Source organism: Adiantum capillus-veneris, chromosome 25 (genome assembly GCF_014529385.1).
Source record: "Adiantum capillus-veneris isolate H3 chromosome 25, ASM1452938v2, whole genome shotgun sequence".
NCBI classification, from domain to species: domain Eukaryota; kingdom Viridiplantae; phylum Streptophyta; class Polypodiopsida; order Polypodiales; family Pteridaceae; genus Adiantum; species Adiantum capillus-veneris.
Window position 1 is genome coordinate 128,090,274 of NC_140955.1, and position 13,748 is coordinate 128,104,021.

The following is a 13,748-nucleotide window of genomic DNA, read 5'->3' on the forward strand; positions in this document are numbered from 1 at the left end:
AGTTTTCAGCCTTTAGACACAGCAAAACAACCCCCGAACCTCGCAGATCTCACCTTCCAGCAGCAGATCCTCACCGCATGTACAGATTCCGTAAATTTCAGCATCTTCAGCATGTCGTCATCGCATCGTCGTCGTCGACATCGTCACCGACATAGAGTTAGAATTCAGCAGCTACAAGATTTGCAAATTTCAGCCCTTAGCGTTTCCAGATTTCAGCCCATCTCGTTGTCGTCCTCATCGTCAACAAGTCCAAGCATTGTAGAGATTTGTGCAATCATAAGTACACTACTCTCGCCATAGAGAGTGGGGCCTTCGGAGGAGGGTTTTACGTCGTCTCTGGTGTCGTATTCTCTTCTCTCTCTATCTCTCAGTCTCAGTACCTTCACGCACAGTGTCCATTCACTTTGTTTGTGTCCATTGCACTCTCTCACTAAAGGAACGGAAGGCTCTCCCTTCCATAAGTAAAAGGAACCCTTGAGCACAGTTCGGAGCACTCATCTTGAGCAAAGTTCAACATTCATTCCGTTGCACCTAACATTGGTATCAGAGCTTTGGCAGTGTTCTGTATCACTCAAGTAAAGAACCACAATAATTTTTTTGCTTGTTGCGATCGCACGAACCCAAGTTCACTTGGGCGTGTCGATTCCTAATCGTGTTTTTGAAGAGTGACAGGAATCCTAGGAAAGAAGGGCTTGTCCAGCCTCGCCTTGTGCCTCTTTTCACTCATTGAGAGCACACCGTGCACTTAGCGGCCGGCCAATCGACGTGAGGTGGGAAAAAGAACCTTGGTGTGAGCGCAAGGCCGCCAAGGGGTGCGCCCCCGGAAAAGAGCAGAACTCGGGTGAAGAGAAGATCCTTCTCTAACACAGATTGCAAGTGAAAGAAGACCCTCAAGAACCCAAGACCCACAAGAATCCAAGTTCCTCGTGAACTTAAGAACCAAAGATCACAGTGCATGGTCATCACCCGAAGCGGAATGGATACTTCGCATGGAGGTGATGGGCGTGAAAGTAGTGAAGAAGAATTTCCTCACCATGGAGGTTTTCCTGACCCTCCCCGTCTGCCATCTACGCCAGAAATTGCACCAAACCCTATGGAGGCTTTGTTGAAATCAATGATGGACATGATGGCACAACAACAAGAAGCGAATTGTGTTGCATCGGCACAACAACAAGAAGCGAATCGTGTTGCACTGGCACAACAAGAAACAACTCGCATTACTTTGGAACGCGAGTGCGATGCACGAAAAGAAAGAGAAGCACAAAGAAAGGAGGACGCCGAAGCAAGATGAACGGCCTTTGAGGCGATCGCGAGGCTCAAAGAGACCTACGCACTCAAGAATTGGTTCGGCAGGTTCTTGCCTCGAAGTCCGAACCAGCCAAAGATGTTGGTAGTTCCTCAAGTGCCACAAGCCACGATTCGGACTCCAACAACCCAGTCACAGAGAAGTTGACTTTCAGTAAGTATGATGGTAAGATGGATGCTATAGTTATTCATTCTTGGTTGCATCAATTGAACGCTGACAACTAAGAAGATAGGAAATAGCAAAGTTTTGACGGCAACCATGTATCTTGCCGGTGATGCCATAAATTGGTACCACGCATGGCAAGAAGCACAGTTGGCCGCGCACCTAGAGGAAGCCGATGAATTCACGCCCCTTTCCTTCAATTGGGCTGATTTCCAAGACAAGCTCAAGGCGCAGCTTATGCCACCTCAGTACCTCGCACGATTGAAGGACGATTGACGCGCGCTCAAGAAAAATGGTATGCCGGTTATGTCTTTCTCTAATCGTGTTTTGCAGCTTGGCACTCAATTATGCAAATCGGATGCGGAGCGCAAGGAGGCATTCCTTTATGGATTGGACGAGTATATCAAGTATGATGTCAAGGTGCTCGATCCAATCGATCTCAACAAGGCGGTAGCGATTGCTCTCGCACAAGAGATGAAGCACAACAAGGGAAAGCCTCACGAGAACAAGACTTCCACAAGTACCTCTCAGACCTCTCAGAACCCTCAGAACAGTAAGAACGGTAAGAATGATAAGAATGGTAACTCTTCTAACCAATCTTCCAATAGTCTCTCAGAAAACAACTCTCAAAATGAACCTAAGGGTAAGGCTAACACAATTGCTAAACCTAAGCTCACTCCAGACGGAACACCAAGAGGCATCAGCGTTTTCAGTTTTCAGCCTCTAGACACAGCCCAACAACCCCCAAACCTCGCATATCTCACCTTCCCGCAACAGATCCTCACCGCACGGGCAGATTCCGCAATTCAGCATCTGCGTTTTCAGCGCGTCGTCGTCGCATCGTCGTCATCGACATTGTCACCGACATAGAGTCAAAATTCAGCAGATACAAGATTTGCATATTTCAGCCCTTAGCGTTTCCAATTTCAGCCCGTCTCGTCGTCGTCCTCATCGTCGTCGACATCGTCGGCACGTCCAAGCATTGTAGAGATTTGTGCAATCATAAGTAGACCGCTCTCGCCATAGAGAGTGGGGCCTTCGGAGGAGGGTTTTACGTCGTCTCTGGTGTCGTATTCTCTTCTCTCTCTATCTCTCAGTCTCAGTACCTTCACACACACTGTCCATTCACTTTGTTTGTGTCCATTGCACTCTCTCACTAAAGGAACGGAAGGCTCTCCCTTCCATAAGTAAAAGGAACCCTTGAGCACAGTTCGGAGCACTCATCTTTAGCAAAGTTCAACATTCATTCTGCTGCACCTAACACTACTGGCATTCCTAGTGTTTATATTATGCTAGAAATCCCAATAGCAAAGCATATCCAAAAGAACCTGAATCGCTCAGGATGACGTGCTTGAGAACGCTTTCCAAGGACAATCACGTGGTGAAACAGATTCACCAAGAACATGAAACCAGACTGAGGAAACAAAGGCCCATATCTTCTTAGCAAGAAGCAAAGTAATCAAGCCAGGTCTATTGTCTTGTCTGTAAGACATGCTAGAGGAAAGATGACGACGGCGTAGACTTGCTGCCAATGCCAACGCTCCCACCATAGCCTACCAAAGAAAGACCATTACCTTATTCGGAAGTTTTGTGCACCAGCCATGAAACAATACATCTCTCCACCAAGCACCCGCCAAGACTTGTCAGCCAGCCATTGCTCTCGTCGTGATAGACATAATTTGCAAGACTGTCAATTATGAGCCTTTTGCCTTCGACTTTCCAATCTTGCCAAGGGTGATCAAAGACAAGGCAGGGAGAAGGAGAAAGACAACAACGAAGTTGCAAATACCTCGATACACACGAGGGATATGATATCGATGGGTCACTCTACGAAAAGAGAGAAGCTGGCTATGTTGTGATAACACGGCATCGAAGAGGTAAACAATACCTAGGGTGAACTAAAAGTGTTCCTTGCCGAGCCAGATAGCTCTAGAAGTGGCAAGCACCTCAGATACAAGAGGGTGGCTTCCAATCAACAAACTTCGCTACCTCTTGCCATGAAAGCACCAAGCATGTGAACAAAGAAAACTACTTACATTTGAATGGCTATTAGAGTCTTGCCATGTAAAAGACCTCTCTAACAAATGAAATACTCAACGATAGAAACCCATGGCTGCATGGAATCAACACACGTATCTTCAAGAAGACTCCAACGCTTGGCTATCATATGTATCCATAAATCCAAAATTGCTACCCCATCCATTCTTTTAGGGGTGGATATGTGCAGCCATGAGACCCAAACCATCCCAAACTTAAGGTTTTTCTTCTTTGAAAGCATGAACTAGAGCAGTTGAGTGATTCGAGAATTACTTTAGAATTCCAAGGCAACAAAGGCATGAAAATATGAAAGCATAGGAAGCATGATTGCTTGAGTTACTTTTAGCCGCATATGAAAAGGCCATACCTATGATTTCCAATAAAACAAACTTATCCATAACCTTGCCAGAGATCCATGACTGCAACTGATTGACACTAACATCCACACCCACTAGATAGCGAAGATGCCTAAACACACTATGTTTGTGCGTTGCATGTCCCTACAACTAATAAGGGAAGATTTACAGATTTCTGCACAAACGAGACGCAAAAGCAAAGAGGAACCATTCACCTTGCACGATGGATATCTTCTCCATGGAAAGAGACTATATGTTACCCACTCCCTTCCTGAGAAAGTCATGCATGAATCCCATGCTCCTCCCTATGCGGGGCATAGAGGCATTCAACCTACTCTCCGAGGAGTAGAGACGTATTTCTATTGGCCTACCATGAAAGTGGACATATAAGAGTATGTTTCAAAATGTGTGGTAAGCCAAAAGACCAAGTATGATAGAGGGAAGCAACCTGGATTACTCCATCCATTGCCTATCCCAAATTCACCATGGGAGAGTATATCCATGGATTTTATCTTTGGATTACCCAAGTCTATCCATGTGAATACCGGAATATAGACAATAGTCGACAGGTTTAGCAAGCAAGCACACTTTATTCCTGTCAGAAAGACTATTAAGGCACACCGAATGGCAACTCTCTTCATATCTCAGATTTTCAAACACCATGGATTGCTAACATCCAGTGTCAGATAGAGATCCTAGAATGACCAGAAATTTTTGGAAAGGTCTCTTTGAAAATCTAGGTACAAGATTGAATTTCTCTTCGGCCCATCACCCACAAACAGATGGCCAAAGTGAGATAGCCAATCTTACGATACTCGATCTACTAAAGACTTATGTTACCGAAGTAGATCAACGTTCACAATGAGAAAAGTACTTACCTCTTGTAGAGTATGCGTACAATAATACTGTCCATACTTCTATAAGGAAAGCAACTTTCGAAATCATTGAGGGAAGACCTAAAAGTCCCTTGCTACTCAAAGTACATGGGAAGATCTTCGCTGCCGATGAGTATAGCAGTGACCTACAAGAATCTTTTCAAAAGATTAAGGAGGCTATATCCATCTCTCAACAAAGGAAAAAGGTTGTTGCTGACAAGCACAGAAGGGCCTTCCTTAACGTTTAAAGAAAATGATTGGGTCTTACTTAAATTTCCCAAGGCTCGATTGAGACAAACGGCGGGCAAAAATCCTACAGGCCATCAAAAGTATTATGCTAAATTAACAAAAAGGTACTATGGTCCTTTCAAATCTTGAAGCCAATCAATGAGATGGCTTATCAACTCAAGTTGCCCCACCATTGGCTCATACACAATGCTTTTCATGTGAGCCTACTTAAGCCCTACAAAGGAGAGCCACCAAGTGAACCAATTATTGAAGACCCTCCCGAAATTGAAGACCAAGAAGAGAAGTTGTAACCCGAAGCTATCCTTCGGCATGAAGACAAGGTACTACGACATGGTAAGATTATCCGACGGTATCTTATTAAGTTCAAAAATTATCCTTTTGAAGATGCTAGATGGATGCAAGGAATACAACTTAAAAATAGTATGAGCCTTGTCAACGCTTACAATGCTACATTAGAGTAAGCAAATTGTTGGAATTAGGGTTGCAGAGAAACGCACACAGCTTGGAGAAGACGAAGGAAGCTCAAGGCACACAACTGAGAGTATGTTACTTAGTGTGCAATGGAAAGATAGATAGCCCTAGAGTAATGGGCGTATATACAATGCACGGGGGAAAAAACCTCCTAAAGAGGAAAAAAATACCCTGGCGGTCCTAGTGTGTTCACACACATCACTACCACATGTATATGGTAACAAATCCCCCCATGAGTAAACGAGAGCTGGCACATGAGTAAAGGGAAGTGCCATGCCTTGAGGACGAGGACATGATCAGTCCACAAAGGGGAGTAAGCCCAAAGCTTTGCGGAAAGCTTCGAACTTCTCACGAGACAATGCCTTTGTGAAAAGATCTGCAAGGTTGTCCTGTGTTGGTACATAAGCCAAGCTGATCTCTCCTACTGAGAGCCTCTCCCTCACATAGTGTTAATGCTTTGTGCGAGCATGAAAAACTAGTGTATATAGTGTTGGCAGTGTCTTGTCCAACACCCAAATCATCCATAAGACGTCTGAGCCATACACACTCAACCGTAGCTGTGAAGATTGCCCTATACTCAGCCTCACAACTCGAAGTGGCCACAGTAGGTTGCTTCTTGCTCAACCATGATATACATGAACTGCCAAGCATGAAACAAAAACCACTTGTGGACACTCTCGTGTAAAAACAACCAGCCCAATTTGAGATGTAAGCCTGGCGGCAATGATCCCATAGTTACCCGGAACGCGGAACGGGAACGGCGACGGGATCCCTGCGGAACGGGCGAACGGCTAGGGGTCCGGAACGGGAACGGCGCGGAACGGGAGGTATAAAAAACACCCAAATAGTGCATTTTTTAGCTCCTTGTGTTTAAATACAAGGAGTATTAGAGTGCTTTGACTCTAATACTCACAAAAAACTCGTTTTGAAGACCATTTAACCTTGCTATGACTAGATGATGAGAGAGAGGGAGAGAGTGAGAGGGAGAGGGAGAGATTTGAGAGAGTGGGAGGGAGAGGAAGAGAGCTTGAAGGCTTGAAGCCTTGAGCCTTGAGAGAGTGTCTTGAGAGGGAGAGATCTTGAGAGTGTGAGAGGGAGAGAGCTTGAGCCTTGAGGATTAGCTTGTGGAGAGAAAGGGGAAGGGGGTGCATTTTATGAGTCCTTGAGGCCTTGCACACTTCAAAAAGAAGCCCAAACATTTACTTCAATTTTTTCAATTCTTGCCAAATTTGTTTGTAGCCGTTGGCCGTTCCAGGGGCGTTCCGGAACATTCCGGAACGGCCATTCCGGTTTGCACTGGCCACCCGGAACGTCAGACATTCCGGGACGTTTCGGAATGTTCGGGAAGGGAACTGTCCCCCGGAACGTCGGAACGGGGGCTAGGGGGCGTTCCCCGGTAACTCTGAATGATCCCCCCTTGGAATAAAACAAGCCAAGATGTAAAGTGCCACTAAGGTAGCGGAAAATCCTCTTGACAGTCTGCCAATGCTTAGACCTTGGGCTATGCATAAATCTGTTGACCTCTGAGATTGCAAACTGAATATCCGGCCTCGTGTTGCATACATAAATGAGGCATCCAACAATAGTTTGGTAAAGAGTGACATCAGCAGGATCACCAGCGTCCTGAAGACTCAATTTCAAACCGGTTTCCATGGGAGTGGCAATAGGTTTGCAATCCGCAAGTCCAAACTTACATAGCAATGTCTCTATGTAACTTTTCTGACACAAGGCAATACCACCATCACACTGCTTCAACTGTATGCCCAAGTAATGATGTAACAGCCCCAAATCTTTCATCTTGAAAGTAGCATTCAAATCAGCCTTAAATCAGCCTCATTGGGACTAGTGATCAACAAATCATCCACATAAAGAACAACAATGAGAAGTACATCACCCTCACGCTTTACATACAATGTGCTTTCTATTGGACTGTTACGAAAGCCTCGTTTGACCAAATGAGTGTCAGCTTTCTCATACCAAGCACGAGGAGATTGCTTCAACCCATACAAAGCCTTCTTACATCTGCACACTTTGTCCTCTTGTCCTTTCTTGACAAAACCGCGAGGCTGCGTTACATAAACTTCCTCAAATATGTCAGCATTCAAGAAAGCAGTAACAATGTCTGATTGATGTACATCCCAACCAATATGAGCTGCCAATGCACATAGAAAACGCACAGTAGTCATACAACAAGTGGGAGCAAAAATCTCTTCATAATCTATGCCTTTTTGTTGTGCATAACCCTTTGCAACAAGTCGATCCTTATGGCGATCGATCTCACCATCCGGCTTGCGTTTCAACTTGTAAACCCACTTCGTACCAATGGCCTTTTTGCTAGGAGGCAAATCACATAAAGTCCATGTGTCTTTTCTATAAGTGCATCATATTCTGATTGCATGGCACTCATCCAATTTTCTAAATTCTGTGCTTCATCAAAAGACAGAGGTTCCTCAACATCATGTAAGCTAGACACAGCCAAAGCATAACAATCTAATGCATAAGATGCATGGCTAGAGCCTCAACGAGTACGACTAGACAACGATGCATCCAATTTACTGTCACGCAATGTATGCACCAACCATTTTGGCATACCTCTAGCCTGCTCATTTTCAGCCCTTTCCTCATCAAGTACATCATGTACATCTACATCAGTAATAGGCTGATCTGTAACATTTTCGGAAACCCCATTAGGCTGTACATTTGCCTCATTGGAATTTACATTCGAACTTCCACCACTGAAAAGAGGCAACAAAGTTTCATAAATGTCCTGTGAGCTTACATTACTGTCTCTAGCACATGACCGCAAGGATTGAACAGAATCTTCCACAAACACTACATCCTTTGAACCAAAATACGCTTTGTTTGCAAACTGGCAAAATTCAGATGCCCAAAACATGCATGCCACAGTTTTGCATCTGAAACAGCCCTTGAATCTACAATTGCATTTGCAAAATTTTGTCCACACTTGTCATACAAAGTGAGCTTATACAGCCCACGGCACAAAAGGCAAGATGCAACAATTTCATCACCAAAACTCAGATCTGAACTGCACATCTGTCATTCACAAATTTGACTACAAGTCCAAGTCTAGCAAGTGTAGATATAGACAAAAGATTCTTCTTGATCCCAGGTACATAAAGTGCATCAACAAGTGTGAAAGAACTGCCATTTGCAGCAATAAGCACAATCTTTCCAACTCCCTGAACTAGATAAGAGGCATTGTTGGCACAAGTGACTGAATTCCCATGAGGAACAGACTCAAGAGAGGTGAACAATTCACGATGTGAGGTAATGTGCTTTGTAGCACCACTGTCGAAATACCACACATGTGAATCTGCAACAACTGACAAGCATGCATCATGGACAGCAGGATTGTAAGTGCACTCTGCACTAAAAGCCCATTCTACATCAACATCAGCATCACAGTCTCCTTTCACAGAAGACTCAACAATGGCTACATTTGTAGTGGAACCAACATTTGCAGTGGAACCAACATTTGCAGTGGAACCACCCTCTTTCTTCTTAGCCTCTTTAGCCTTCAACTTAGAACACTGCTTGATCAAATGATCATTAGCTTTACAATAATGGCAACGCATCTTCTTTTTGCCCTTATCACCAGAATATCCAAACGAATTGCTGCCAGTAGAAGCATTAGGAACATAAGTTTTGCCACTCGCAGCAGAACCATAAGAAGTGGCTGCATTGTTGTTACCACCCTTTCTTTGAGAAGCAATAAAAACCTGTTCAACTACACGCTGCCTAATCCTGTTTTTTCTGGAAAGTGACTCTTGCAACAGCAATGTGAATAATACATCAAACTTGACAACTTCAGGATTTCCTTGGATCATAAGTCTCCAAGTACTAGCAAAAGTCTGATAAGAATCTGGTAAGGCATCATGAATAGTCTGCACAAGGGAACTGTCTGAAATGACTTCACCTGCAAAAATAAGTTGCTCATTAATATCCTTGACACCAGCAAGGAAAGTGTCCAGATCATCTGCATAATCTTCGATTCCAGTTCTTTACGCAGCAAAGCAATTTTAGCCTCATTGCGGCTTGCATAAAGACCTGCTAGAATATCCCAAGCGTGTTTTGCAGATTTCGCTAAACGAATGTGAGGAGTAATGGTGCGCTTCACAGACAACGCAATCAACGCATGAGCCTGCGTATCCTTTACATCCTAGCGAGCTTGTTCTGCCGTAGGCAAAACAACTCTAATAGCAACAAGACCTGCAACATCCTCAACATCGCCTAAATCCTCAAAATCAGGACGTACATCAATGCCCTGCACTATATTCCAGACGCCCTTTGACACAAGAACATGTCGCATCATGTAAGCCCACATAGGGTAATTATCTCCATCCAATCTGTCCTCAGCAGCAAACATCTTGAACACATTTGTGTTGTTGTCAGTCATGGAAAATGCATGCACCTGGTGTGAAAACTGCCCAAAATGAGAAGAAACTGAGTGAGACCAATACGTACTATATAGCACAACCCGCAGTAGACTGTATGGGACCTATTATGCAATATTTGGCACTGACAAAAATTCTGCACAAAATGACGAAATTGCCAGCGCATACCTGGCTGTAGTGGAAACGGAGGCCGAAATGAGTCCGAATCAAAAATATGAGCAGATAGCTCTACGAGCTCACCCGAATTTTTTGTCGACCTACGAACGCTCGCCAAAGCTCACAAAAATTGAAAAAGTAAGCAAGCGTGTGCTGGAGCTACTGGCGACTAAGCCCGGGAGGACGCAACCTGCTCTGATATCAATTGTTGGAATTAGGGTTGTAGAGAAACGCACAGAGCTTGGAGAAGACGAAGGAAGCTCAAGGTACACAACTAAGAGTATGTTTCTTAGTATGCAATGGAAAGATAGATAGCCCTAGAGTGGGCGTATATACAATGCACGGGGGAAAAACCCTCCTAAAGAGGGAAAAAATGCCCCGGCGGTCCTAGTGTGTTCACACACATCACTACCACATGTATATGGTAACACAAATATACAAATTTCTTTCAAATGACCAATGTTTTTGTCTTATAAGACTAATTCTCTTTTTATTGTGCACAAATTTATGCATGCTTAGAATCATATTTGTGATGACGACGTCTCTCAAACACCAAGTAGAATTTGTCACTCTACTTGGAAGGATGAAATGGACTAAAGAGCAGACATGCTTGCGGCAGCTATGTCTCCCAAGCACCAAATGGATTAGTCATCCATCTTGAAATGATGTTGTAGGGTAAAAAGGGATACTCTACCCGCTAAGAAAGATTGACTAAAGAGAGAGGTAATGTCATAAAATCTAATATCTAACCAACCCAAATGATTTTCTCATATTGAACTGATCATTTAATGTGGGAGAATAAACGGGAACAAGTGTTAGAATATAGACATGTGCTTACAGATCTATCTCAACACGGGGCCAATGGTAAAGGGGTCCAAATGAGAGATAGTCTGTCAAAGACCAACGCTAGAGCTTAAAAGACCTTAGGGTTAGCTTCGTTGAAGACCTCCAAAGGTTAGTGTTAAAAAGTCCTCTGACCTTAGGCAAGCTAGGGTTGAGCTTGAGGTGGAAACCCGGCCCAAGCTTGAGGTGCTTGTCGTGCTTGCTGACTAATGTGCTTAAGGTGCTTGTCGTGCTTGCTGACTAAGGTGCTTAAGGTGCTTGTCGTGCTTGCTGACTAGGGAGCTTGAGGTGCTTTGTCATGCTTGCTGACTAAGGTGCTTGAGGGTAAGGTGTTCAAAAAGTCAAATCCAATCCCTACTCAAGAGGGGGCGAGCCCTAAAGCTAGGGGGATAAGAGAGAACACACACACTCACACACCAGGCAAGCCCAAGCCTCAAGAGGCAACAAGGACACATGTCAAGCCCCTACCCATGTTGCCCTACCTAAAGCCGATTGGTTGGCCTCCCAAGGGATCCAATGATAAATTAGTTTTTAATTAATTGTTTTTGCATTTATCAAGTCCTCTCTCTCATAGGGGAAAGGGGGACACTTGTCCCAAGGCTACCCTTGTTGCTTGATATGCCTCTTGCATGTGATTGGCTAGGCATGGAGGGGTCCAATGAGAGATAAAGGGTTTCGACTGAGTACCATCGTAAAGTGGATTGTTGTGGTACGGAAAGAAAAACGCTCTCGCTTGATTCAAAAGGGGATGAAGCTTCTTCCACAGCTGTCCTAGTGGCAAAGGATGGATCAAAGATTCAAGCTTTGAAGAGGGGAGAAAGGCAACATGTAAATAGTGTACGAGCTGAATGGAAATATCATGTTCTACTAGGTGATGATGAATCTATTACAGGAGTCTTTGACAAAGTTTCTTTTGTAGATACTGTGAGTGATCTTCATGCTATAGTGAGTTCTAGTTTGCATGGTGGAGATGAGATGGTCGAAGTGTCTTCCATGGACATGTGCAAAGTGATTAAAGTTTTTGAAGAGGAGGAGTGTTTTGGTGCAAATAAAGGACCCGAAGTGAGAGTGGAGACCAAGTACAAGTCTGTAGCAAAGAAAGTGAAAAAATGGCGTTACCCTTACCTCCACAGACAAGGAGAAGATGGAACAAGCTTCTTTGTAGCCAAATTTGAGGAATCTAACAAAGATTGGGCATACACAAGATTCTTTAAAGAGTTAAAAGTATGGCCGTGAGGAGTTCTTGACACACAAGGAAAAGAAGCGCTTTGAAGAGATGCTTTCAAAAAAGTGGATGTATTCCAAAGGACATGTACAAGTATCACTGAGGTGAGGGATTTCTAGGTGCATGTGTCTTCTATCTCATATGGATTCCACATTATGCACATGTAGCGGATCCTCTCTATCAATTCTTTAGAAAGAATCAAAGTTTTCACAAGATGATGCATGTGTAAAGACTATGAGGAAGTTCAAGAAATTGCTGGTATTGGTGGAAAGGCATGTATAATGATGTAGCTGAGTTTGTGGAGTCTCCTGTGACACCAAATGCATTCAAATGTATGGCATCGTGATGGGTTGCCTCCTACTTATCCATTGTCCATAGATTATAAGTTGGTCGTGGATTTGATCATGATGCATTTGGGACTTTAAAGAATTGTCTAATGCAGTTGAAGGTCGTGCACTAAGGACAAAGAGTATGGAAGCCGTATGTAAATTCCTCCTTGAAGATATAATTTGTTGTTATGGTTGTGTGGGAAAGATAACTGTAGATAGAGAAGAATTGGATGCTAAAGAAGCAAGGGAGTTCTTTCTTAAGATGGGCATCAAACTAGCTGTCACAAGGCATGACCCCTAGGGAGTTAGGGCACTTTGAGAACCCAACAATGGACAGACCGGCCGAGGACTAAAAAACCCTAAAAGAAAACTCATGACATGCAATCTTTTACGGACCAGCCCGTGTCTTATGGAAGTTGCTAACGTGGCGTTGTACGGACATCCGCAAATTGCACACGCTGATCTTGGCGCTTGTTTTTGGGCTTGGAAGCTTTTTGGATTACAACTTTTCATAGCAAGTTGCTTTTGGGCCAAGGCCCTTTAATTAAGAGCCTTTGGGGCTCACTCTGGCATGCCCACGTATGAGGAAGTAGAGGCAAAGCTCCCCCGCAGTTGTACCTTTGTGAAGCAATATAAAAGAAATACCGAAAGGGGAGCCAAGGTTTTTGGGGCCAGTGCTCTGGGAGTGGAACACCTCTCTCTCTCTCTCTCTCTCTCTCTCTCTCTCTCTCTCTCTCTTCCTGCTCTCCGGTGGTATCCCTCTGAATCTGCCCGTCTCAATCTCCAAATGGTGCGAGGATGTGTAAATTATGTGGTACAGAGCCAGAGACCGAATTACATTACATATGCCACTGCACTGTGTATTATGAGATACGAGGGCGCTTCCATTGCTTATTCAGGGAGGGCTTTGGACCCCTAGATAGAGTCATGAAGTATGAGGATCAGAGATGCCTTGGCTTATATCTACTTGAGCTACAGCGGCATAGGGATAGTCTGTTGAGGAAACATGGGACACGACAGTCACAGAGACCGATCACAGATTTCTTTGGATCGGGAAAGCCAGGAGAGCAGCCACCAGCGCAGAGTTGTGCCCGCGTGCATACCAGAGGCACCCTCATTGACAGGGCGATAGAGCTTGGGAGATCGAGGCGACCACGACCGAGACACAGGAGCACACTCCATCGACGGAGACTTCAGCAGAGGATCAGGGACATCCTAGCACGACATCCGGAGTGTCATTGAGAACTTACTCTACACTTCATTTTCACTGTCACTACACACTTTTCATTTTTATTTTATTTTGCATTCAGTACCTTTGTACTTT